The sequence below is a fragment of the Ascaphus truei genome, chromosome 4 (genome assembly GCF_040206685.1).
Source record: "Ascaphus truei isolate aAscTru1 chromosome 4, aAscTru1.hap1, whole genome shotgun sequence".
Classification (NCBI taxonomy): Eukaryota; Metazoa; Chordata; class Amphibia; order Anura; family Ascaphidae; genus Ascaphus; species Ascaphus truei.
The window spans coordinates 280634135-280652764 of NC_134486.1; the positions used below are offsets into that span (position 1 = coordinate 280634135).

The 18630-nt window shown below is 40.3% G+C and overlaps 1 protein-coding gene across 2 annotated transcripts in view; it reads left to right on the top strand.

Moving 5' to 3' along the window:
- GRIK2 (glutamate ionotropic receptor kainate type subunit 2) overlaps nucleotides 1–18630 on the top strand; it is a 925501-nt gene that overhangs the window by 897263 nt on the left and 9608 nt on the right. The window lies entirely within an intron of this gene.

Here is an 18630-nt window from a genome sequence, read left to right on the forward strand (position 1 = left end):
TTCTCAAAGAATCTTAACATTCCACACCCTGAAACAATGTTGTGTTTGCGTACGACACTTGTTACTGTCCAGGAGTTAGACCCACTAGGCAGAGGTGGGGAGTAAAGACCAACCTGTTCCTGGGATCTAGATCCTAAATGAGTATATGAGAATAGTGTGGTCACAGTTCTGAGGTCGGGGCAGGAGAGAGGCAGAATGGTTGCTGTCACTGTTCCGGGCTCAGAGCTGGAGAGAAGCAGAAGAGTTCAAAGGCAGGCAAAATCGCACACTGGAATACCGCAATGAACAAGGTAGGGATTAAGACAGGAACAAGGTATGGCGAACCTTGCACATGCAAGTAGTGAGTGGGAATTACAGACTTATAAAGGGAGATGACTGGTGTGAGCAATTTCCATCTCAACCTGAGGCTGACTTCCTGTTTTGGAAGTGAGGGCAGGAATTGCCACGAAGCAAGATGGCCGAGACTGCTTCAGTGTGAGCGAGTGAGGTCACTTCCTGTTGACAGCTATCTTGGTAGAGGCGAAGGGAAAACAACCTCAAATCTCAGCCATGATGTTAGAGGCTGCGAGGTCAGGAGGGATCCATGTTTGAAGTCCTCACAAATAGGGCTTTTTGGAGAGGTGGGGAAGAGAGAGTCAATAGGTATTTACACAAATAGGAAACACTCTCTCTCCCTCTCCAGCAAAAGCTTTATTTCAGGGCCTATAAACTGGTATAAAAGGCTTTGGCAAAGCCACTGCAAACACTGATTAGGTCACAAATTTTAAAACAAATGCAAGATTTATGTGGTTTGCAAATTCCTGTGCTCTTCCACACATCTTTAGTCGCCAGCTTTCAGGAAGAGTCATTGTTCTGCAACTTTAAACTGTTGGGAAATGAATGCATTTAATCTTATTGATGAATAGAACACAAATTAATGTTTCACATAAAGTGAATTTTAAGAGAACGAGGAAGCATAGCTGTACATTGAGAAGATAACATTAATAAAAAATAAATGTTTTCACATTTGAAAAATATTGGAAAACATTAAAGTTGAAAAACAGATTTTCAATAAAGGAATTTCTAGCTAAGATTTTTAGGAGGTGGATTTATTACTACTTTGCTACTGATTGTAATTTTAAATAATGTAAACAGAATCATATTATGCATATCATTAATAGACGAAAACTTTTTTCCTAACCATTAACAGACAAATCAACTGCAGATGCATTTTTGTTCACAAGCTTTTCAGATCTCCAATCTAAGGAGAGAATTCACTAATGGTCAATGATTTTTAAAAAATAGCCGTTATCACTGCTTAAAAACAATTTTATTTTTCGTCGTATTCACTAAAGCCATATCGTGAGCGTTAAAGCAGCGATAAGGGGCTATTTACAGCTACAATATTTCAGAGTTATTGTTAACGGCAGTGTACGCAAATGAGCATGCAATTATATGCAAATGATGAATTAACAGCAATGAGTTTTCACATGCTATTCACTAAACTACATTTGCTAAGGAATTTCGCAAATCTTTTGATTTTGCTGCTAAAAAGAGCTACTGTACTAATTTTAAAAAATAGATTTGCTGGCGAACATGGAAAATGTTGCTAGAAATTGTCAGTTTAAAAGTGTTTGTGATTTTTAAAACTTTTTTGAAAGTTTCAAAAAGAATCTGCGAATCAAGTGTTCTCTAATTTTGTAAGGTAGTTTTTAAAAGAGCTTTGCATGTAAAAATAATATCTTGGGGATCTTTTCAACATAGCATACTGTAGTTTGCAACTGGAGCATAATGTTGCAAATACCATACCTCATTCTATTTAATCATCTCTGCAAAGAGTGTTGATGCAATGGATGGTTTTGGCTGACCTCCTGGTTATGTTTCACACTGGAATGATTGTGGATACTGATTAGTACAGGAAAAATAGAACAGTTGGTGATTAGTCGTATATTGTTATGTGCTGGGATACTGGTCAAAGTTCCAGACAGTGTCACATGTTAGCTGAATACATGTTATTTTTAAGGTACTATTTTTTCCCTTGATGTATATTCTTGAATGGAATGGTACATTTCTAAAAATAATGTGAATTTATAAAAATAATTTAGGGTTATCATTACTAACTTTAGGAAGTAAGCAATAAGAGTTAATAGAATCATTTCCATGGTTACACAGATCACCATGTCTGCTTTCTGATGAATTTCGTGCAATGCTAATGTACAATTTGCACACAATAAAAGAAAACAGTAAAACCAAATGACAGTTAAAATTTCTTTTTATACATACTTTACATATGTCTTGATACTATTGCATTATATCACCATATAGCAACAAGTAATTTGAATACAATTATATTGCAGACAGAAAAGGCTGTTATATTTATATTATATATATTTATATATATTATATATATATATGCTAAGAGAAAGAACGGACCCCGCATCCACAAGACAAAATAGAGGTAACTAAATACCGACTGCAATGAATACTTAATAGTAAGTCAGTGGTGCTACAAGGGCAAAATAATATATTAGGAGAGAAAGAAGGTGCCCAAAATAATAGCACTCTAGTATACCAATCGTATATACAAATACAAAATGTATTTATTTAACTATCACAGAACAAAAAATATATGTAACGGGTATTCCCCCCCCAATCGCAAATATATTGTGGGTGCAAGGAACATATAGTGTTACCAGGTGTGGTGCATATACCTGCAGGCTCACAGGAGGCCTGAGCCTCCGCTAGTGAGAGCCTGGGGTGAATCCTCTGGAACGGTCTCAGTTTCAGCGCCTCCACCTATGTAGGATTCTATGGAAATGTAGAATGACCCTAACATAGGAACCCAATCAGAAACCACATACACCAGTATTATGGATAACAGATTTACTGAATGAATAAACAATAACTAATACATCACAATTGTACTCATAACATCACCACCATATAACATCCCCACAGTGCCCACAGCCCAACCCCCTTTTGTCCTGTGGTCAGCGCTGCCACTATGTGTTAACAGAATGTTATGAGTCTTTGTTGGTGCACGTATAGAGTACCTGCCGAGTGCTCCTGCACTTGGACCTGCAAGGACTTCACAAAGGATCAGTCGTAGGATGACGTCATCTGATCCCCAACCGGCCTCCTTGCACGCAGACCGCCAGGGGCGATCCCAACCTGGAAACAGTCTCTGCGGACCCCAACTTGGATCCGAACCTCTTAGCATGAACCGCAGCGTCCGCTGAGTCCCTATCTAATCTACCCTACTGTGACAGGATCCCTAACATAGGGCCTGTCCCTACAGCACTACGTGACACGCGCTATACTATAGGCCGTCCCTACAGCACAGCAACCTGTAATGGCTTTGGGGGAAACTCCTAGGGGTCTACAGGGGTTAATAACCTGCCTCACCCCCCTTTACTCTTCCCAGTGCCTGCAGCAACAAGCTGAGACCCACTGGATGCTCGCAGCTAAAGCGCTGAGCAACAGGGTGCCTGCCTATGGTGTCTACCTACTGTTGGCTAGCCTAGTGCAGATCCTCTCCAGAATTCCTGACCTCGTTAACAGGCTATCCCTTCAGGCATCCTACCCCTAGCGCTACCTCAAGGTGACTAGAACAGCTATAGCCCCTCTCCAGACCCACTAACCTAATGGGGAGTTGGGGCCTACCTGGGGTGTGGGTACCTATCTGGGTGCAGGAGCTGCACTCACTCCCCGCACCCTTCCTTCCCTCACAGCTCCCTGACTCCAACTGCCAGCGTGGGCTAAGCGCGCGAAATGTATCCTTTCTGGCCCAGTGCAATCCGACAGCCCTATTGGCTCCTATGAGGCACCTGGTGCCTGTCTCGCTATGCCCCATGGGAGTTGTAGTCCCATGGAGCCTAGAAACACATTGGGGCCGCGTGCGCACCTTCCCTGCGCCTGCGCGAATCCCTAATGGCCGCCGCAACCTCTCCTGTACTGCCCCTACTCTCGTGCAACTTCTCCCTAACTCACGCGGCCTCCCTGCACATGCGCGAGCTATCTGGGGCTCTCCTGATTCTGGCTCATCCCTGCGCATGCGCGAGCTAATGCGCAATGGCGGCGCCCTCACCGCCCGGCCCTGAGAGCGCCGGGATCCCTGTGACGTGAGTGCGGCCTTGGCAACTGGCAGCACGCGTCCCCAGCAACCCCCGAGCCGGGACCTGACCGCCCTCACCCCTGCGATCGGCTTGCGGGGCCGCCTTGGGACTCGGCGGTACCCGCGATCGCGCTCGAGGGGAGGGGGGTGCTGACAGCCAGAGGAGACCTGGCTACATATATAAAAGAAAGCATAGAATGTTTAAAATCAGGCATAGATCCCCTGTACGTAAAGTATGGCAATTATCCTCTAACATGCAATTCTAAATAGACACAGCGTATCAGATGAAAAGAGTGTGTACCCTTGAGTGTGTCAAACAGAGGGAGGCTTAGTACTGCAGATAAGGGCTAAGACATGGAGGAAATAGCTCTAACCAAGTAGACAAATCAGAACACCCAATGCACAATTCACGGGAGTAATAAACAGTAATCCCTAGAAGGTAAAGCACAAATGTGCAATAATCAGAGTAGTGGGTGAGAGACTTGGAAAGGCACACTCCAAAAACTAAATACCCTTAATCACATATCACCTAAGCATCAAAACCAAATAGTGTCATAAGGAAAGCATGGAGCAATTGCTCAAAACATAATTACGTGTCCCTAAGAGGAGACAAACCAGGGAATCCTGCCTACAGCACCCACTCCTAAGCGTTTCGGCAGATACCTTCAACTGGGAGCGGTGGGGTAGGCAGGATGATGAATAGGCTTTAAAAAGGAAAATTTACCCGCCAAAAGCGCCGTCAGCCAGGTGAGAAAATTAGGTAAATCCCATTACCTTAGCATGCTCAAGGTACTACGATCGTAGATGCAATCCAATGCGCATGCGCGCGATGACATCATCAGTAGACGCTTGGTATCCCTGCGTGTTGCAAGCTTATGTTGTCAGAGAGCTGGCAGCAGGTTCCCTCTTTAGATTAATTGTGCATGCGTGGCCAAGCTAAACAGTAGCACTACCTTGTAGGAACACTACACGCATTAGAGGGAGCTTATGCGCATGCGCAAGGCTCATGTGCATATCCCTCAGTTTTAAAGGGATACTGACTATGTAAACCCAATGTATAGAAAACGGACATAGTTAATAACCAAAGCACAAATATAACTCATCATATATGAATAAATGAACCCAAACGGGGAAAGGATATAATAGAAATGTCTGGGAGGGAAACGTATATAGTGAATCTGATGGATTGAACACAGATAACACCTCCATACATATGACAATTTAAATTACAAAAGTGCTTAGATGGATACTCTCACTCCTAATGGTGCAATCCAAACTACATTGATACCAATGCCCAAAAGCTTGCCACTCTATAATTGTAAGTATATCCAGTAACGAGAAACATAAAAAGAGAAACAAAATTCCAGAAAGCACATTTGTGGTCCTTTAGTAAATAACTCATGATTATATAGTAGAGTATTATAAGTCCAAAGCTCATCAAATGATGATCATTCCCATGATCCCTGACAGGATATTTCATTGGTGGACTCTCAATTTACAAGCAGCTGACCTGGCGTACTTTCAGAAAAGAACATGAATAAACGTCTCAAATGTGTTGCAAAATCCTTCCAGGAAGAAAATTGTCTCAGAAAGCATTCGGAAGATAGTAGTATTATATATATATATGTCATTTACGCGCGCGGGGGGGGGGGGGGCATTGAGCGCGATGGAAAGTTAGATTGTTTTGTTTACATAAGCGCCGAGCACCGGTGAGTGGGGACTTATATATATTTATATACTATATATATATATATATATATATGTAACGGGTATATCCCCCCCCCCCCCAATCGCAGATTCTACTGTTTGGGTGCAGGAACATACATGGTTACTCGGTGTGGTGCATACCTGTTGGCTCACAGGAGGGCTGAGCTTCCGCCACGGGGAAACCTGGGGCAATTACACTAGGGATAATACTTACAATAATGATGCAGCGCCTCCACCTGCGATGGCTCCCACCAGAGGGGGAGTGGTTCCTCGCAGGACAATCTCAATAAACACATACACGGTGATTATACTAACGAATACTTTACTAACATGTAATCCATACACATGCATAACATAACCTGTGTCCCTCTCTAGAGGAGACACCTACTGCGTCACGCAGGACGCTTCCCCAACACTAAGTGAGCCCACCCAGTGTCCAGAGAAACCCCACCCAATGTCCCGCACTCTTGCAGAGAGTCAATGGGTGACTGCGCAGTCACAGTTAAGCTAAAGGCCCGGTGGTGCACATATGATCAGATACCTGCCGAGCACTCCGGTACTCAGATCAGCAACTTCACAAAGGATCAGTCGGGCGATGCCTCCTTCTGATCCTCCAACCGAACTCCTTGCACGTGGACCGCTAGAGTGGTCCCACTCCGGAACAGTTTCTGTGGACCCCAACGTGGGTCCAACCGCTTCCACAGGAACAGCAACCTTTAGTGTGTCCCTATCTTCCTAAGTGGCACGTGCTACACTATGGGCCATCCCTATAGTGCAGCAACCTGAGGTGGCTTGGGAAACTCCTATGGGCCTGAAGGGGTTAGGACCTGTCCCACTCCCCTAACTACCCACGTCCCTACAGCCTCACTAATGCTGACAGCCAACGTGCTGTCAACTAGGTGCCTGCCTGTCAGACCTGACAGGGCAGCACTCTAAACTAAGGGCAGCGTCCCTGTCTTGGGCCTCCCTCAAAAGTTAACCCACTATCTTAGCGGGGGTTTGGGGCCTAACTGGGGTGCGGGTACCTAAAGGGCCGCAGGAGCTGTTCTCGCTCCCCGTGCCCTTCCTTCCCTCACAGATCCCTTGCTCCAACTAGTAATCCTGAGGGCAGGGTCCCTCTCTATATCAGAGTACTAATTACCTCAGTCCCAGGGGGTGCTGGCCTAGTACAGCGAGTCCACCACTCCTGTACCCTACCTCCTTCCTTGGGCTGCTCCGGTCTCTGACTTCTCTGACTCACAGCTAACGTGTTCTGCCTGTAAGCCCGCCAAATGTATCCCTTTTCCTCAGTCTCCCTAAGCCCTATTGGCTCCCTGGTGTCACATGGGGCATACAGAGGCTCATGGGATATGTAGTCCCAGCTCAGAGCCTTCCCTGGTAGGCTAGGGGTTCGCAGGCTTTCCATCCCCTGCCCTGCGCGTCCCTGCGCATGCGCAACCTACATCCTAATGGCGGCGCCCTGCTTGTGCGGCCGCCGGGACCTTAGAGACGCGATTGCGGCCTTAGCAACGGCCCGATCGCGTCCCCGGCAACCGGCCGCAGGCAGGAGAAGCCGCGCTGCTCCCTGCTCCAGCCCCCACCCTTGGAAGTAGCCGTCGGGGTTTTCGGCACCCGCGATCGAGCTCACCAAGGGGAGGGGGGCCTCCAGGAGCCACGGGAGCTCCAGGCTATATATATATACAGTATAATTATCACTGTACAATTTACTATACAGTAAACTGTAGACCCTCCGTGGCTCAATGATGAAGATGTCAGCATATGGTGAATGGTTGGGTGAGGAGAAAAAGACATAAGCTGCTATGTAAGAGCTGGAGATGTAAACACACCTCACAGAAGTAAAGAGCTTCTGTAGCTGCTGTAACACAGCTGATTCTTGTAAACCAAGATAATAAAGAAACAAACTTAAGGTAGAATGGGAAGTAATTCTTTCATTGGTGAACCTGAAGGGATTAGGAGAAGTAAAGCTGATCAAAGGAAACTGAAGAAGTATCATAAGCAGTGTGTGTAAGGACCAAACCAGGTGCGAGCAACATGGGATGCAAGATCATCTGCACAGCTCAGAACATTTTCACTGACAGCCTCAGATGCTGAAAAACGTTGTGATCACCAAAGAGATACCCATTGAGTAGACATAAAAGAAACAGAAGATACAAGACCTGCACAATGTGATGAGTATTAATATTGTTAAGTTGGGTTACATAAGGTTACAGATTGAATAGCGCACCCTTGGTGTGCCAGTGGTTGAACCCTGATATCACTCAGATTGACTGAACAACTATCTCAACTGATATCATGGAATTAGTAGAAAAGAGAGTACACTGCCAAGCCACATTTACTTCTAGAAGTCTGGTCAAGTTTGTTTTTGCAGTCCATCAATTGTAATTAAGAAACTAAAATAACTTGGCTTATACAGTATAATACAACTCCTAACGCAAAGGATATACCTCTCTGAAAAGTACAGTGCCGACCATAACAAAGTCATTCAGATTTGAAGCAGGAAAATGAGGTAAGACCCGTACTGCAAAATATAAAGGAAGACATAACATATAACATGACTGTAGGTGTAAAGAGGATAAGATTGAAGAGCCCAACAGGTATAAAATAAAAAAAATGACAAGAGATACTGTAAATGAATATTATTTAAAAACAAATCTTACTCAAACAGCAGATAAAATACATACAGCCCATCTCTCTCCCCTTTGCAGCTGACCTCCACAGGCAGTATCTACAGTAAGAGAAAGAAAAACATTAAAAAGTAAAGATCTGTAACCATCGTGACAAGGTGGAACAAAGTCCTGTTTGGATATTTTGTTTGTTGCACTTATTGTATTATAGTACCGCATATTGTATGGTTTCTTTTGTAAAGCACTGCATACATTGTGGACACTTCATAAATAAAAATATACTATAGAGATATACATGATATTATTAAAATAATGGTTACAACAGTATGCAATTTGAGCTTATTTAATTCAAAATTAAAATTAAAAAAGTCCAAGGCTTAATAAACCAAGGAATGTAATGTATATTCATATAAATTAATTTACAAAACACTGTCATATTATACTGTATGTAGATGTAGTCAAGGTTATTGAATCCGTTAACATGTTAAGGTTGTAAATTAAGGGGTTCCCAGTCAACCTGCCCCTTTTGTTTCTGACTAGCTTGGTCAACAGAAAATCTCCTCTCCTTCCCTCTTCCCCGCTAGGCTTTTTCAAAATTGTTTAGGAAAAAGAACAATCCAAACACTACAATACCCATACAATAAAGATAAAATAAGCAATTCATCAAAAAGTTTTAAAAAAAGTGAAAAAATATATCTTTAAAAACATGTAGTTACATAGTAGATGAAGTTCAAAGATGAATATGTCCATCAAGTTCAACCTATGTTAAATGTATCATATATTTATATATACAGTTTATTGATCTACAGGAAGACAAACAAAAAACCCCAGTGAAACATTATCCAATGATGTCTCATAAGAGGAAAAATAAATTAATTTCTGACTCCAGTAATGGCAATCAAGTATCCCTGGATCAATATCCTTCCTATTTTTACTTATATTATACTCCTTGCCTGACTCCAAAGAGGTTACATCAGATTGACTACAGTATATACATTGCAGTTCTCAGTCCCTCATACATTTTCAGGGTGCTTTGTAGGTGCTGGCTGAGCATTAATAAGCAGATAAAAAAAGGATGGGCACCAGGTACTTTTCTCAAACATTAAAGGTGCTTTATATAATATAAATCAATAAGGCTCCACAGGTATTGACATAAATCCCACCTGACAGAAATTCATGGCAAAAAAAGAAAAAAGTATGATCCAGGGCAACTTCGGCTGCCTGGTCAGGCACAGAGTCGCGCGTACATCTTCCTCCTGCTCCTCCTTCTGTAGTTGCTCCCACATAGTCCTGTGTTCTCGCGATGTCTCCTCGCCGGAACGCACTGCAAGGAGGAACCAGATGATGACGTCACCATGCAAGAGCCATCTGATGACATCAGCGCGACCGGAATGGGAATCAGACCACAGAGGAGATTAAGAAGTCAGCTGCAGGCTATCTTGTATTCACAGGGGGTAATTGGTGATTAAGTCTTTTCACATGGGTGTTGTAATTATATATACTGGACATTTCCACACTATCTGCTAACCAGTCACATGAGAAAGTCCTATTGAAGGATGAAACGTTGTGTTTTGTACTGATTAAATTTCATTAAGAAAATCCGAAGTTGCCCATGGATCATTCTTTTTTTCTATATACTAGATTTTTAGACAGATATCCCTGAACCAGGAGCACCGGTGAATTGCAAGTATCTTTACTTTATTCCATGTGGTGTGCAGCTCCCCTTACCCTATAGAAATTCATGGCAAAATATAATACTCTAGACTTCATCCCCGGTTAGCTCTCATGCTTTTGCTGGAGAGGTACTTATACTTGTTACCCACAGTAAGGGTAAATTGACAGTCTCTTGCATAGAGTTAGTAATGCACCCCATCAAATGGGCCTCATCAGGAAAACACTTCGGGCAGCTGAATTAGTAACCCGCTACTATGTACTGCAGACTTCTTCCATACCTATTTGATCAGAATTACACTACAAACCTTACAATTGGGCCAAGAAGTATTTACCGAAAGCATGCTTCCTTATTTTCAATAGTGAGAACAATCTCAGACCATTACTACTGACACTTACTTAAAGGGCACGTTCCTACCTGAAAACAACAAACCGTGGCAGGACACTTAACTATTTACAGAACTCACAGTGAGGATCCCAGTCTAAACTCTGAAGAACCTGTTTCTAGAATATTTGGTGGAGCTATATATAATCTTCTATCTCCCTATTGTGACATCAGTGGTCACAAGACATACAGTACAAGGGAGTGGCAATACCTTCTGTATAGTTATAGTTATTCTACATCACATTGTAGGGGGGGAGATATCAGTGTGAGGCCGCCCAATTAACCCATTAAGTCCACAATTAATTGTTATATATACTGTATGTACACCTTTCCTTTCTCAAAAGATGTCTAACCTTTTCTTAAAGATATCTTTCGAACTAATATTCCAAAGAAGAACATACTGTGCATGATAGGGTCAGTAAATATTGCTACATTGAAAAATATTGTTGCTTGTTTCTAGGGGGAGGCCGCATTAACTGCTGCATTTGAGCAGGTAATGAGATCGGACGGATACTCCACTCCTGTTTGTATCACTTGTGGTCTGACTGTAACCACGTGCTGGCTACCCCAAGCTGTCACATGGTCGCAATATCAGAAGACTGTCATCTCTCTGTTACCACCATTCTTTCTGCAGCAAAAGGGTTCAATTGATACAAAGAGGAATATTTTCCTTGCATTTTCTAGCATCAATGTACTAAAGCTGAAGTTCATCTCCACACCTTGTTTTTTACATATGTGGGAAGCATGGGGTATCTGGAGTGGAACTATGTCCATTTCAGCTCCGGGGACCCCCTGGTTCCTGAGATATATATACCAGGAATGCTATCGCTGCTGCACAGTTAATGAATAACCCTTTTGTTATAATTTTCCCTTGTGTACTTGAACTTGTAATTTGAGGAGTGTCAATAGGAGTAATTAATTTGCATAGTGCACACATTTTATTAGGATATATCAAATTCTGCTTCGCCGTGTATTCATTTCTTATTGTTTTTTTTCTGCATAATAACTCTTCCAGGAACTGGTGAACACATCACTGTACAGCACATTGTTTAAAATTTAAAAATTAACTACTGTACCAGTACATTCTTCAGCTGCAGACAGCAAGTGATGCTATACATCAAAAACATTTGTATTTGCTTTCATACAACACCTCCTAAAAATAGAATGATGTGGCAGTTGCATTTCTTTCCAGTAACCACAAGAGGGTGCATTGTTTTGTTTGTATGGAAGCTTAGCTGCTGTAATATAATATTGTGACTGTACTGTGAGCACCGATAATTTACTATCACAATTGTTTTAAATGCCAGATATGCCTTTATATTAAATTACATATCTTTCAGATGATATATTTTCTCCAAAAGTAGCGGTGGTGAATACCATGTAAAAAAGGAAAATTACATAATACAATATTGCTAAGTACATATTGAAAAATGTGTGTGTAAAAAAAGCCTCCAAAATTCCCGCTCCCAATGGAGCAATCAATACTGGCATGATCCCAATCAGTGGCAATAGTGAACCTGTCTTGGATAGGATGTCAGATGGTTCCAGTGGATCTAAGGAAAAGAGAACAGACAACAGTGCAAACGAAAATGCACAAAGTGTAATTTTATAAGAAAAACCTTAAGATTCAAGGCTTACAAAATAGCAGTTTCATATTGGCATATACAGTATGAGTGGACACATATAGTGGACAATCATAGCACTCAAACTCAGCAATTTAAGACTACACACATCACGAGAGTGGAGGACTTTTACATGAAATTGTCAAGAAAACCGATAACACAGGACATAATCCAGCAAAGGAAGAAAGAGACAACCAACGATATAACATGCATCCTTACAGAAGAAGTGGCACAGGCAATAAAATCCATGAAGAATAGAAAGGCCCTATGGGGAAATTGGAATTACTGTACAACTATAATCTTGAAAGAAGCTGGGAAAGAAGTACAGAAAATGCATGCAAAACACATTACATGACCCTAGAAGAACAGGAAAACCCCAGAACAATGGAGCAAGGCCATAGTTATGTATATCCACAAGAATAGATAACAAGCAGGCACCTTTACCATAATTCACAAGGAGAGTGAGGAGGAAGACTTACAGTAGCACTACTTGGAAATAAAAAAAATCTATTTACATTTCCTCACATCCACAACAATTTATACATATCTCTCTGTGTAAGTCCTGTTTCTACCTGGATTGGACCAGCATCTCACACATACACACACATGCCTAGCATCTCACACACATACACATATATACCCAGCATTTTAGACAAACGTACCCAGCATCTCTCTCTCTCTCACACACACACACACACACACAAACACACACACACATACCCAGCATTTCACAAACATACGTAGCCTCCTTACTTTGGGTCATTACACATTCACTAACACTGAAATATGCATGTCCTCATGTATATCTACCTAATAATATAATGTAAAAAATCTACAGTGTATTTAACACACATACTATATATGTAGGCTTACCAGTCCTAAACTTATAAATGTATAAACTTAACATAACATACAATTATATTTTCCTAAAAAACATAACAGTTCTAAACAGAAGGCAAAAAACTAAAATGCGTTAATATCTATGTTTTTAACCATTGCAAAGTAAATACTGTACAGGTAACTGAATGCTTTAAATAAATGGGATTTTTTTTTATCAGCTATACGTTAAGTCAATAAGAGATGGACCTCTGCATGATCTCAGTTGGTAGTGAGTTGCATACATTGCAAAGCAATCCCCAATATGGGCAAAGATTTTGTGGGTGGCTCTCTTTTTTTGCTGTACTTTCAGTTCCTCTTGTATAGTGTCTGTTTTGGTATTCATCTTGCTGGGAGTTGTTTCCAAAGTGTTTATGTTGTTTGTTGCATTTATGTAATTTATTGTTTGCTGCACCCTTACTGCCTCTAAGTGGATTTCTGTCTGGATTTATCACATTATGTACCTCTGCCCCCTTTTGCACAGTTTGTGCATCAAATTGTTGGACTGTCCTGAAAACCTTTTTTTGTGTTCACCTTCTTCTCCTCCATGGGGTCTGTCATTTCCAAGTAGGGTTTGCTCTGCTGCACCTTGTAGCTTTCTGCTGTGAATGTGGCATTGCTCTTGTCTGCCATATAAATACTGCACCATTTTCTGTAACTCCATTTAACATCTCATTTGATTTTATAATTTGATCCCCAATACCTGGAGTTGGACTACAATTCAGTTCATGAGTATTTTGAGATGTGATGGAAGACAGTGATATTTTTTCATGTGGGACATACAGTTTTCACTGATAGAATATGATAGAGCCTTTTGATGCTGGTAGTCTGTTGCATTTTGAATTTCTAGTCTCATACATACAGCATGAAATGTGTAAGCAGGTGTAGTAAATGTAGATACTTGATGCTGTTCACTTCTGGTGTCAAATGCACTCCTGAGGAGTTCAAATATATTTTTCAACTGTATTTATATCTTCAGCAGGCAAGCAACTCCATCCAAATGTCCAATTATCATAGCAGCTTTTTGTTTATCTGTCACTTGATACTGCATGAAAAAGGCCCTCATTTTTTTCTTTCAAAATTATACAAACTGTCATCTCCTTACCGCTGAACTTTGGCAACCAGGACACACTCAAAGAGTAAAGTATAATGTTATTTCACAGTGATGCAGTCCGTACATTCTTATCAAATGTGCAAATGTCATTGTGCCTGTCAGTCATCTCCTGCCTCGGTGTTCTACTATCCTGTTTGTGACATCAAATGTAGGGTCACCCACCACAGAACCAAACATCTGCTTAAATTCACCAGATAACAAGCAGGGCACTTCACTTTCAACACAATTCACAAGGAGAGACTTAACACTATTTGGCACTTTAAACAAATTTTTGTATAGCTCCTCGAATACACATCAATTTATATATGTCTCTCTGTTTAAGTCCTGTTTATACCTTACTTTTCAACTGACCACTCAGCATCCACACCTTTCAAAGGACAACATGCCAAGGATGCAAGGACAACCATCTCACATATACACACATACACACACACACACACACACACACACACACACACACACACACACACACACACACACACACACACACACACACCCAGCATATCTCTCTCTCTCTCTCTCTCTCTCTCTCTCTCTCTCTCTCTCTCTCTCTCTCTTCTTCTCTCTCTCTTCTCTCTCCCTTCTTCTCTCTCTCTTCTTCTCTCTCTCTTCTTCTCTCTCTCTTCTTCTCTCTCTTCATCTCTTTTTCACACACACACATTTTGTACACACACTTACACACACATACCCAGTAACACACTGCCCCCACTCAGCATCTTACAAACATATGTGGTAATTACACAAGTAAATGTCTCCTCTCCTCATGTATCCATCAATGAGATCTGATATAATTCTCCAAAAGCACACTTTAGGACTTTTTTATTTTACCGTTTGAATCTAAATACTTTAACACATATAACTTTTAAAAATCTAAGTTATGTAGGCTCATCTGCACTTCATGGAAGTGCAGATGAACTGGTGCAGATGAGCTGGCGCAACCAGCAGAGGATGATTTAAGGAACTGCCGGCTGCACATAACTAATACATCACAATAGTCCCTCAAGTGCCGGCTCTCATGACATACAGTGCCTTTTATGTCCATAGGTCACTGAAACGGTTAATATTTGCACAATTAATTCCCCAATAAAACATAAACTTTATATATATATATATATATATATATATATATATATATATATATATAGTTTATGTTTTATATATATATATATATATATAAATGTAGCAAGTAAGTCAATATATTTTCTAATATGGTACTGTAGTAACAACATTTTGCTACAAGTTGCAATCCAGCATGCCTGTACCTTTGAATATTCTGTATTCCATCACAGCTTGTATTAACTCACTAAAAGTGGACACCTAAAATGGGAACTATGACAAGCATGACAGGACAATGACAGCTGTATTAATAATAAGGACTCAATAATCTAAATATCAAATCATTCTGCAATACAGAAACAAATTGTGAGATATACTATTCATAGCATAAGTGTGTGGCCTAAATATGTTATTATTTTAGTCAGCAATCAAGCCCTCAGATGATTTTTTTTCTTTTCATTTATTGCAGCAGATTGTCAGAGATTGCATCTGTCCTGTGTCAACATTTCTCTAAACTGTTGGTTACTACCTCTGCATTTAAAAAGCTTGATTGAAAATCTCCCACCATTGAGTACATCATTCAAATTCCCAGGAGAAGTAGCCTGTAGAGACAAAACCTTATTAGAAAGGAGACTCATGGGAGGGCCTCAGATACATTCAGCGCCAACTTCAGTGAAGATAGAAAGCAGTTTGATTGACGTATTCTAGATGATGCGAAAACATTGACCTCTAACACGATCTATACACTGCAAGATTACTGTCATTATTGTTTTAAGAGGTTTTAACATAGGTTGAACTTGATGGACATATGCATTTATTCAACCTCTATTACTATGTAACTATGTAACAAGGTTTCAAACAATATCTGACATGCAATGCAAGAAGAATGGAACTTCTGAATAAACCTTGCACTTTAATTCTGAATTTTTAAAGTCACATTCATAGAAACAGTATCAAAGAACAAAATAAAAGATTGCATTTATTAAAAATAAATGACTGAAGCTGATTTATCTGATACAAGAATAAAGAAATCACTTTAATTTCATTATTAACTTATATGTAGTCAATTGTTTATCACATAATTTATTTAGTTAAATATCATTAGTGAAATTATCACTTTATCATGTAACGCAGCACTATCAGCCATGGTACCGTTTTATAATATTGCTTTAAGATGGAACATTATTTAAGGTTGCAAAGATTTGCAAAAACTGTCTACACATATTGCAGACGTGAAAAATAAGCTGTGAAATTGGGGCATAAACCTTTAAGATATGTTACTTTTCAGGCAAGGCACCGTAAGGTTGAAATAATACACTCCTTACACATGAGAATTATCTGAACAACAGCTGGAGCCCTTTGTAAGACTAAACATAGGCAAACACATCCTGAATTTTCATTTGTGTACATTTGTTTAAGTTACTTTTATTGTCTTATTTGTTTATCTTTGAAATAATATTTCATGAAAAGCTAATACTGTGTCAAACAATGTAAACATAAGAAATTATGTTTAATGACAAATGTAAATACACTTTTAGTTTCCCCATCATTAGAACTGATTATATTGTACTCCCCTATCCTTAGTGGATAGTTTTATAGTACTGTATGTACATCTTTTACTGTATATTGTGCAGCAACATGTTCAGAGAAGTAATTTTCTTAGTGGAATTTATATCTGCAAAGGTATCATTGAGACTATTATTCCATGTTGTAATATTTCATCTTGCTTTTATTAAATATAAGAAGAATTGTATTCTTATTCAAGAACCTGTCAGACATGTCAAGTACTATTTGTACATTTAGATAACTGATAATACAATGCAGACCGATGGTGCTTTGAAATTCAGTGTCATTGATAGAAAATGACAAATTGTTGTGCACTATTCACAAACATAAATAATCAATTTGTTTAAAGGTGTCAGATTTTGGGGAAATAAGTGTTTTCAATTACCAAGATGTGACCTTTTAAATATGTCACTGGAATTAGTTCACTTTCATCCCCGGAGTGACTGCCCCATTATATTTGTAATCATCAGGATTCAGACAAATATGCTCTATTGTTAAGTCTAATATGGTAGCTTCCAATTAACAATCATGAGGTGTGCTACACATTGAATGTGGCACACTGTGTCATGTTTTAGCAAGCTAGGTGTCTGATTTGTCAAAGTATTATCTTAGCAAGTTTGTTCATATGTCAAAATAGGTTACGTACAACTGTTGAATAAAAAATGGTCAGCATATATTTGCAGTGTTAATTAATTTTTCTCAAGGGTTTTCTGTCTTCTGCTTACACAGTAATCTTACTCTGGGCTGAGGAGTATTTATAATATTTTATTGTCTTTAGAGGGTTTTTTTTAAACTTAAATAAACAATTATACTTGTGCATTTAGGCAAATTGGTCAACTGAAAGGTTTTCTCTGTTAACCAGCAGAGTACTGTATGTGATTCAGAAGAATATTCATGTGACTGCTGAATAAATGGTTGCTGGTTTAATATGATTATTTTAGTTTACAAACAACAGCCTGAATTCTGTTACAGAAAAAGTGTGTGTTTGCCGAACACGCGCATTTTAAGTGAAACTTCTTTGTGTTTTGTCACAGAAATTGTATTTCACTGTCACTGTTTTGTCACAGAAATTGTATTTGTGATGGTGATGTTTTTAATTAAAAATCAAAACACAATTTCAGTGCCAAAATGCAAAGAAGTTTGATTTAGAACACGTGCACGCGGCAATCATTTTACCTATTTGCACTTCTACATGTATAGTAACTGTGAATTCCTCGTGTGCACGTGTGTGTTTGTTTCTGTGTGTGTCTCTGTGTCTTTGTGTGTGTGTCTCTGTGTGCGTCTCTGTGTGCATCTCTGTGTGTGGGTGTGCTGCGTGTGGTGCTTGCGGCTACTGCACAGGTGCGCCCAGCCAGCTTCTACTGCGCAGGCACATCCAGCCAGCTCCTACTGAACAGATGCGCCCAGCAGGCGCCTACTGTACAGGTGCACCGGCGGCAAAAGCTCAGGCGCATGCGCGCAGCGCTGAGAGGCCTTTGCATGCATGACGAGCTGGCAACTCTGATGGCCTCTTCTGCCAGCAGTGACATAACTTCCATGGCTGCACTTCGATCACTTTGAAGATGATTTACTCCAAGGGAAATTTTCATTTCAGCAAAGAAGCTTTACTTCAACAACAGAAACATTTCACAGCCTCTGGCCCCTTTATCAGGCTTCCAGAAACAGTTTTGTTTTTAGTGTAACAGCATCCATATCGTTGTGTGTAAATTGAAAGAAATGGACTGTGCTAGGTGTGCAGATATACATGGTACTGTATGTACTACAAAAGCAGATTTATGCCACTATAAAATCATAGATTCCACCTAAAACACTGCCCTTTCCGCTGCCAAGCAACCCTATGTTTCTTCTCTCTTACTAACGCCTCAAATCCTCAATGCCTATTATTCCTTTAACTCCTTTCTGTGCCCAACTACACT